This window comes from Leuciscus leuciscus, assembly GCF_965113295.1.
Source record: "Leuciscus leuciscus genome assembly, chromosome: 8".
NCBI classification, from domain to species: domain Eukaryota; kingdom Metazoa; phylum Chordata; class Actinopteri; order Cypriniformes; family Leuciscidae; genus Leuciscus; species Leuciscus leuciscus.
In genome coordinates, this window is record NC_138732.1 from 24,271,953 (window position 1) to 24,282,502 (window position 10,550).

Below are 10,550 nucleotides of genomic sequence, written 5' to 3' on the forward strand. Positions count from 1 at the left end.
CAAAGGCATTATTCATAACATTTTAGCACCTGTGAAAGTTGTAATTTACACAAAATATATTATGATGTTTTTCCCCAGAACCTTTGCGACATGTTTCTGGCTGCTCTGTCCTCGGTTATCTCAGCAAATAATTAAACTGCCCTCCTAATGCTGTTGCCTTTGCTATGCTGTTGACAAAGAGATTCAGGAGTCTGTGTCGGGATGATTAATGTGGTGAAGCGTCCCTTAACCCCCAATGTGCACACAATTCAAATTTAGAAACAACGTCATTCATTCCCTTCCAGTTCAAATCCACCTGATAGTCCATGACTGGCACACAAGAACCCATTTATGACACAACAGCCTAATGATAAAGTGTTTGTTTTTACTACGCAATAGGAATTTGTAGGATCCCACTCCCTCCACTGTTAAAGAGGCCATGCTAAAGGGTCCTCTTCCTACAAACCCTTTCATGAGACAAACATAACAGATAAAGGGAGAGAAGGTAAATTAAACCGAAATGTCTGTCAGATGAAGGAAGACCTTTAAAGGGTAATTGTGTGGTTTATCAAATATACAGTGTTTGTTTGATAGAGCAAGGCTCATTGAGGCGTATGTGTTCAGCAGCTGTGGATATTAACCACAACATTTAGAAGCCACTGCAACATGTTTGTTTAGAGCCTGGCATAATAATTGCCTCCTTCAATTCCTTTTCTACTGATGCTATTTCTGGCTGACTAAAGGTCTGAGACATGAGTGGGCTGCCCTTTTGCCAAGTCCCCCCTACCAGTAGCTACTGCCATATTGTTCAGTGTGCAATCCAATAATGTTCTTCTCCCTGTCGCACTGCAGGGTGTCATGTAAATTCGTAAGTGACCCATTCATAACAACCAAGCATCACATATTGCCTTTGTATTGTGTCTTGTCATTCACAGGGATAAAGAATGAGCAGTTGTGTTCGGATTTTAAATTAGTCGGGCAGAACTGTGGAAGCGCAGGCCGAACTATCTGCATGAGGAGGCCTTCTGCCAAACCGTCCCTCATCTGGCGTAATGAAATTTCGGTATAAGCAGGGCCCGTCAGATTGGACAAAGGAGGCTTTGATGTGAGCCCCTTGACATTTAGGCTTGTCTACTCACGCAGATACTCCCACATAGACTGTGTGATTAACTGAGAACTGCTTATCTGCAATCCTTATCCAGAAATGTCAAAGGCACCTTGTCATTTCTTTGAATGCCTGACGTTGGCCTCTCCTGTGGCTCAGAGAAGTGTCTGAATTTACTTCAAGGCTGTTTTTGGTTATGTGGTATGAATCAGAGTATGATTACACTCCCTTCTTAAGCCCCTGCTGGACTTATTTCACTTAGTACTTTTAGGACTGAAAACCCCCTATATGCTTTTGCCATCAATGTGTTTACTAGTGCAACCAGGTCAACTCAAGACAAATCTGCATCATTGTTTTATTTATGACATGTTGGATTTACCATCAAAACTTACGTTTGTCTGGCGATATTATGATTTACTGACATGAGAATTATTTTATCAAAATACTTGTTTAGAATCACTTGTGATGCCTTCTTCAGGTATGAATCATTCTTTTGAGTGAGTTATTTTATATGGAATGATCAGCTAGAGTACGGTTAGTACGTCATATGTTCCAAGGCCCTGTTTACAGCTGGTATTAACATGCTGTTTGGTCGATCAGATCACAAGTAAGGGAGACATTCCCGTTTACACCTGGTGTTTTAATCCATCTGTTTTGTCCACTTTCAACCACTTTTGTACTGATTTCTTTGAGGGTAGCTCTACGGGATATTGATTCCATAGTGGTTCTATGAGTGAGTAAATGTATGGGCTTTTTCAGATTGATCTAATGGACAAAATTAGCTCGTGCAATTTACATATGAACGCGCCCAGAGACTACGTAAAAAAAACACAAAGACCAGCAGGTTTAGTTTCTGCTCTGACAGCCGCAAGACCACGGTGAGCGCTATGAGTGTGTGTTAGAAACCAGGAATGGTGAGAGAACATTGTGCTTGGTACGTATTTCATCTTCAAACCAAACTTGGGTCTTCAGTCGACAAAGTTTAAATCCTGTCTGGCAAGCGCGATTTCCATAACGTTTAAACATTAAGGGCCCTATCTTGCACCCAGCGCAAGTGACTTTGTACACCGACGCATGTATCATTCCTATTTTGCACCCGCGCAAAGCGGACTTTTCCCTCCACAGAAGCACGTCGGTAAGTTAGGAAATACACTTGCGCTCCCGGGGGCGGTTCAGCGCAAAGAGGAGGCGTGTTCCGGCGCAAACGTTCATTCATGCTATTTTGCAGGTTTAGAAAACAATTGCGCCACTAACCAGGAAAAAATAGTTTAAAGTCAGTGGCGCGTTGCGCATGTTATTCATATGCTATTTTAAGGGCGCATGCTTGGCCATAATCAATGTAGCGTGTGCACAACGCACATAGCCTACACTTTGATTCTCTCATCTACACAGAAGCAGCAGTTTTCATTTTTGAATACATTATTACGATAGATAGATAGATAGATAGATAGATAGATAGATAGATAGATAGATAGATAGATAGATAGATAGATAGATAGATAGATAGACTATTTATTATAAAAGCATACATCTAGCTTACACATTTACCCAAATTATCATACGCCTGTTTAACCGAAGTTAATTTGGGTGGGTTTCTCCATTTCAATGTAACTTCTCTCTTTTACGGCCGTGACGAGAGCGTTGCTCTCCTTGGCTGTGAACCGCTCCTGGCGCGCGCCTGGCAAATCCGCCGTTTCAATAGCAATCCGCTATGGAAAAAGCGCGTTTGCTCTTAAAGGGAATGTGAGATGACGCTCTGATTGGTTTATTTCACGTTACGCCCAAACCACACCTATGAATAATGAAGCTACTTCAGACCAACCCATTTTAGATTTGCGCCTGGCGCAATAGTCATTTATCCCGCCGGGAAAATAGCAACAGCGCCGAGACCCGCCCACAAAGTTACTTGCGCTTTGCGCTTTGACACTTGCGTTTCAGATCGTTAAAATAGGGCCCTAGGTCAGTAGTCGGAGAGTAGGCTGTCTTTTGTGACTGTTCGAACACATTCGACCACATGAGTGTTTACACTACTTAAGCAATCCGGTTGAATGTGTTTTCGACTACCTCTGGAAGTGGTTGAAAGCGGGCATGTCCACTTGTGATGCGATCGACCAAATCGCATCTTAATACCAGATGTAAACAGAGCCTAAATCGATCTGCATTTCAGTCTGAATCCCAGACAGTTCATTAACGCAGTGGATCATTTAAAACGTACTTAAACAACACTATACTTCATAAAGAACAAAAATAGTCAAGTCAAGTTTATTTGTATAGCGCTTTTCACAATACAGATTGTATCAAAGCAGCTTCACAGTATTAAATTAAAATAATACAACAAAGTTTGTTTCAAGAGGAATTTATTGTTTGATAAAATTAAATTAAATATCCCCAAAATATCCCCAACTGAGCAAGCCAAAGGCAACAGTGGCAAGGAACCGTAAAACTCCATCAAGTGACCTAATGGTGTTCTAAAACTCCATCAGGTGACCTAATGGAGAAAAAAAAAAACCTTGGGAGAACCCAGGCTCAGTCGGGGGCCAGTTCTCCTCTGGCATTTATGAGCTAGAGGCCGGATTGTAGTTTGAACTGTAGGATTATATGAATGCCTGGCTGAAGAGATGCGACTTTAATCTAGTTTTAAACTGGGAGAGCGAGTCTGAGCAACGAACAGTATCAGGAAGACTATTCCAGAGTTTTGGAGCCAAATGTGAAAATGCTCTCCCTCCTTTGGTGGTTCTGGATATCCTGGGTATAACCAAAAGCCTTGAATTTAGTGATCTTAAAGAGCGCGATGGATTATAGGGCGATAGAAGATCTGTTAAATAGACTGGAGCTTAGCCGTTTAGGGCTTTATAAGTCAGTAGCAATACCTTGTAATTAATATGGAACTTTATAGGTAACCAATGCAGTGATGATAAAATCTGTGTTATATGATCATATTTTCTTGATCTCGTAAGAACTCTAGCGGCGGCATTTTGGACTAACTGTAGATTGTTTATTGAGGATGCAGGACAACCAGCTAATAAAGCATTACAGTAATCCAGTCTCGAGGTCATGAATGCATGAACTAACTTTTCTGCATCAGAAACTGATAGCATATTACATAGCTTAGCAATGTTTCTAAGGTGGAAAAAGGCTGTTTTTGTAACATATGAAATATGATTTTCAAAAGACAGGTTACAATCGAGTATAACACCCAGGTCTTTTACTGTAGAGGATAAAGTAACAGGACATCCTATGATGTTAAAGTTGTATTGTGCGAGGTTCCCTTTCAAGGGAACTTCGAGCTGCGTCGAGACGCGGTGGGAACGCCCTGCGTGATTGCGTCGTGAAGCACGTGTATAATCAGTCCAATGGAAAGACGAGACGTCATAGGCGGGTGACGTCATCGACCAGGAAGCTATAAAGCACCCCTGCGACAGACTGCGGCAGCTTCTGTGCCTTCAGCAAGCGATCTGTGTATTCTGTCCTTGTCATATTTATTGTTGTCTGTCAAGTTGCAATATATATATTTATTATGGCAAAAGAGAGCAAGCAAGCGTTGTGTTGTTCCCTCCCCACGTTATATCACGGGTGGGGACACACACTTCAGCTTTGTGTTGCTTGTTTGGGAGTGGAGCATGCCAACAGTCAGTTCTCGAGGGGGCTGACTGTGAGCATTGCGAGTGTCACGAAACTGCTCCGAGACTCAAAGAGGAGATCCAAATGCAGCTTTAAGGGGCAATCCAGACACGTAATCCAATAAACAGGCAATGAGTCAAAACACAGGTAGACAGTCCAAACAAACAAAACAAAACAAAAACAAGACAGGCAGGGGTCAGAGGCAAGAGAGTAATCCAAGGAACAGGCAAGAAATCCGAAAACCAATAAACAAGAAAACCAGGAAAACGCTCAGAGTTGCAGTGTGACACTAAACAAAACGTCGCAATGATTGAATGAATGAACAAGGAATAAATAGGCTGAAACTAACAAGGTGATGAGATACAGGTGAATGAGATACAGGTGAATACAATCAGTGATGATGAGTCCGGGCAGTGAGTTATGGGAAATGTAGTCTGAGTGAACAAGATAGTCTGGTGTGGAGTGCCCTCTGGCGGCTCTCATGGGCACTACAGCTTGTGACCGTTACATAGCCCCCCCCCTTTAAAGAGCGGATTCCAGACGCTCAGAAAAACAGTTCAGGAGGGTGGTGGAGCAGAGGAGGACCCGGGGGCGGGATGGAGGGCCAGGCCCGTGAAGTGGAAGAGGACCTGGAGACTGCGGCAAGATGGGAGGCCAGGGCAGATCAGGCAGTCAAGTCAAGTCAAGTCAACCTTTATTTATATAGCACATTTAAAAACAACAGAGGTTGACCCAAAGTGCTTTACAGATAAGAAAATAAAATGAACATTTGATTGACATCATAACATTCGTCAATTAAATCATTCTATCAATATCAAAATACACAATTCATGATCTATTTAAAAGCTAAAGAGAACAGATATGTTTTTAAAGACGACTTAAAAATGGCTAAAGATGAAGAAGACCTCACATGAAGGGGAAGACTGTTCCACAATTTCGGGCCCCTCACCGAAAAAGCACGGTCACCCTTAGTTTTATAGCGGCAGGAAGGAACTGTCAGTAATAATTTGTCGGAGGATCTCAGTGTTCTAGTTGGAGAATAAAGATGAATCAGGTCAATGATGTATTTAGGAGCAATACCAGCTATAGCTTTGTAAACAAGCATCAGAATTTTGAAATCCACCCTGAATTTGACAGGGAGCCAGTGTAGAGTTTTCAATGCTGCTGAAATATGATCCTTTTTCCGTAATCCCATTAATAGCCTGGCTGCAGCATTCTGAACAAGTTGTAGGCGAGATAATGAGCCGTGCAGGGCAGTGCAGGCGACCAGGGCAGATCAGGCAGTGCAGGCGACCAGGGCGGATCAGGCAGTGCAGGCGACCAGGGCGGATCAGGCAGTGCAGGCGACCAGGGCGGAGCAGGCAGTGCAGGCGACCAGGGCGGAGCAGGCAGTGCAGGCGACCAGGGCGGAGACGACCCTTCAGGCGGCCAGGGAGGAGACAAACTTTCAGGAGGCCAGGGCGGAGACGAACCTTCAGGAGGCCAGGGCGGAGACGACCCTTCAGGCGGCCAGGGCGGAGATGACCCTTCAGGCGGCCAGGGCAAAGACGACGGTTCAGGAGGCCAGGGAGGAGATGACCCTTCAGGCGGCCAGGGAGGAGATGACCCTTCAGGCGGCCAGGGAGGAGATGACCCTTCAGGCGGCCATGGCACAGGAACAGACAACGGCTCAGGAACAGGGACAGACAACGGCTCAGGAACAGGGACAGACAACGGCTCAGGAACAGGGACAGACAACGGCTCAGGAACAGGGACAGACAACGGCTCAGGAACAGGGACAGACAACGGCTCAGGAACAGGGACAGACAACGGCTCAGGAACAGGGACAGACACCGGCTCAGGAACAGGGACAGACACCGGCTCAGGAACAGGGTCAGACACCGGCTCTGGGACAGACACCGGCTCAAAGACAGACACCGGCTCAGGGACAGACACCGGCTCAGGGACAGACACCGTGTCGGCGACCATCTCTGCTGAGGACTCAGGCGACGTGGCGGCGGTCATTTCGTCTGGAGACACTGGCTCGGCGGCGGCCATATTGTCCGAAGACACTGGCTCGGCGGGGACCATCTTGTCCTGAGACACTGGCTCGGCGACGGCCATCTTGTCCGGAGACACTGGCTCGGCGGCGGCCATCTTGTACGGAGACACTGGCTCGGCGGCGGCCATCTTGTACGGAGACACTGGCTCGGCGGCGGCCATCTTGTACGGAGACACTGGCGTGGAGTCGGCCATCCTGTCCGAAGACACAGGTGTGGAGTCGGCCATCTTGTCCGAAGACACAGGCGCAGAAAGAGGAAGAGGAACAGATTCAGGCTCAGTATCAGATTCAGGCTCAGGAACAGATTCAGTCTCGGCGGGACGAGACTCTTGACGGGCGGACGTGACGTGAGGCTCAGTCTCTGGATCGGCTGGCGTGACGTGAAGCTCAGTCTCTGGATCGGCAGAAGTGACGTGAAGCTCAGTCTCTGGATCGGCAGAAGTGACGTGAAGCTCAGTCTCTGGATCGGCAGAAGTGACGTGAACAGTCTCTGGATCAGGATCAGCGCGCTCTGAGCTTGACGGGACCAGCGGCGGCGAGGGCTTTGAGCTGGGTAGGACCAGCGGCGAAGAGGGCTCTGAGCTGGTTAGGACCAGCGATGAAGAGGGCTTTGAGCTGGACAGGACCAGCGATGAAGAGCGCTCTGAACTGGACGGAACCAGCGGCGAAGAGGGCTTTGAGCTGGGCAGGACCAGCGGCGAAGAGGGCTCTGAGCTGGACGGAACCAGCGATGAAGAGGGCTCTGTGCTGGACGGAACCAGCGATGAAGAGGGCTCTGTGCTGGACGAGACCAGCTGTGAAGGCTCTAGCTTGGCGGGCATGTCGCTTGCTGTCTCAGGGGCGGCGGGCATGACGCATACTGCCTTGGCTTCGGCAGATTTGGCGTGAAGTGCGGGCTCGGCTGGACTGGCGTGAATTGCAGGCTCGGCTGGACTGGCGTGAAGTGCAGGCTCGGCTGGACTGGCGTGAAGTGCAGGCTCGGCTGGACTGGCGTGAAGTGCAGACGGTGACATGGCGTGCCACAGAAGGAAGCTCTCCAGACATCTGGAGAGTGCCTCTCTCCAATCCAGACCGGAGAGATCGGGGAGCTCCCTCGGGTCGACCTCCTTAGCCCCCAGCCGGTAACACAACTTAATTGCCTCGTCACCCAGAGAGCAAGAGGCAGCGAGAGGAACAAACCCCCAGGTGTACTGGAACAGATCGAGGCTATCCAGGGCCAAGGCCGCGATCTGTCCAGCGAACTCCCGGCTCATGCTGGGAAGATCAGGCGAGATCCGTACTGCTGGATTCCTGGAGGTCATAGCTGCTGGATCTGGGTGCGGCAAAGTTTTCTGTCATGAAACTGCTCCGAGACTCAAAGAGGAGATCCAAATGCAGCTTTAAGGGGCAATCCAGACACGTAATCCAATAAACAGGCAATGGGTCAAAACACAGGTAGACAGTCCAAACAAACAAAACAAAACAAAAACAAGACAGGCAGGGGTCAGAGGCAAGAGAGTAATCCAAGGAACAGGCAAGAAATCCTAAAACCAATAAACAAGAAAACCAGGAAAACGCTCAGAGTTGCAGTGTGACACTAATCAAAACTTCGCAATGATTGAATGAATGAACAAGGAATAAATAGGCTGAAACTAACAAGGTGATGAGATACAGGTGAATGAGATACAGGTGAATACAATCAGTGATGATGAGTCCGGGCAGTGAGTTATGGGAAATGTAGTCTGAGTGAACAAGATAGTCTGGTGTGGAGTGCCCTCTGGCGGCTCTCATGGGCACTACAGCTTGTGACCGTTACAGCGAGAAGCTGTCCGTGTCCGCTCCGCTCCCGCCGGCCGTTCTTCGAGGAGGACGGTTCGGTGCGCGCGCCCCGAGGCGCGGGTCCCGCTGCTGCCGAGGCACGGCGTCGACGCGCATCTTGGGGATCGCAAATGGTTCTAACAAACACCTGTTCGATCCACGTGCCTTATCTCGGGGAGAAGCACGCTCTGCGGTTTCTCCTCCCCGGGATGAGGCACTCATGCTGCGATTTCCAGTTCCGAGGAATTGGTATCGTTAGTGTTTTTGTTTGAGAGTTTTCAATAAATAAATAAATAAGTCAGCTCATAACTCTGTTGAATAAAGAGGAGCTTATAAAAGGAGGTTTTATATAATGCTGTTGCTAAGTTAAATATTACTGGCCAGCCGAACATATATGAGAGTGAAAGTATAAGGAAAACTCTATATCTCAGCCTCCTCGTCGGGGAGTGCCGTTTTTTCCCTATCTCGACACTGAGGTGTCGAGATCGTGGAATAAACCGGTTTCTGTTTATGTGTTTTATCCCTAAACTTCTACTATAGTAATGTTATGGGTATTAAGTATCATGGTATGGCATTGCCTCGGGTTAAAGAGACGCTTGCGAGCTATCTCTCTCCCGTGTTGGTGTCATCATAACCCCGGCGTTACCCACCAGCCACCATAAATAATAGATCAATATTATTAGGCAGCACTGGTAGGTAAAATATATAAGCATGGATGAATGTGAGGATGTAACAGCACTGACGCTATTCGAGAATTGCGTCGCGCAACAGATAAACTATACCGGGGAGGGACGGTTTCTAGAAATCGCTTCTCCTCGGCGTCCTCTGGGTAGCGACTCTCTGAGGAGGGTTGCAGCGCTGCCAGTTCGGTTGTTTCCTGCTGGTGGCCACGGAGTGTTATATTTATATTTATATTTATCTATATCTTATCTATATATATTTAACTATAAATATAAATATAGTTTTTCTGATGTAAAGAAAAATTAAGATAAAATATGTCTTTTCTTCTGGACGCTCCGCTTTAAAAAAAACGAAGAAATAAACTCTTCAGCGGCGTTCCAAAGGTTTCTTCCTCACCGATCTAACGTTCCTGAGACTGCTGGGCGGGAGCAGTCTCAGCATACTTAAGCTCCTCGCAGCATAGAGTGCGGCAAAACAAAGATTCGCCATTCGGGCTCATCCACAATCGATGGAGACCTGGGTGGCGGTCACAGTCTAGCCAGTTAGAGATATGCAAGATCTGAGGACTGTTTTATCTCTAAGATAGCTAAAAATGGAAGAAGCCCTGACGCCGAGGCGGCAGGCTTCTGAGGGTGGTCCCCTCCGGGGTAGGGACGGTTTTGAGAAATCGTTTCTCCTCGGCGCCCTCTGGGGTGCGACTCTCTGAGGAGGGTCGCAACGCTGGCTGTTCGGTTTTCCTGCCGGTTCGCCGTTTCAGGACACTGAGGTGTCAGCGTCCCCAAACGATCCTCCGAGGAGGGACGTAGAGCAGTCAGTTCGGTTTCCCTGCCGGTTCGCCGTTTCAGGGCGCTGAGGTGCCTGCTTTTTCCAACGATCCTCCGAGGAGGGTCGTAGGAACAAAGCTAGTTAGAGGTAGGCAAGATCTGAGGACTGTCGTTATCTCTAATAAAACTTAGACAAGAAGTCCTGACGCTCAGGCTATCAGGCTTCTGAAGGTTCCTCCGGGGCAGGGACGGTTTTGAGAAATCGTTTCTCCTCGGCGCCCTCTGGGGTGCGACTCTCTGAGGAGGGTCGCAACGCTGCCAGTTCGGTTTCCCTGCCGGTTCGCCGTTTCAGGGCGCCGAGGTGCCTGCTTTTTTCCAGCGATCCTCCGAGGAGGGTCGTAGGAACAAAGCTAGTTAGAGGTAGGCAAGATCTGAGGACTGTCGTTATCTCTATTAAAACTTAGACAAGAAGTCCTGACGCTGAGGCTATCAGGCTTCTGAAGGTTCCCCCGGGGCAGGGACGGTTTTGAGAAATCGTTTCTCCTCTGCACCCTCTGGGGTG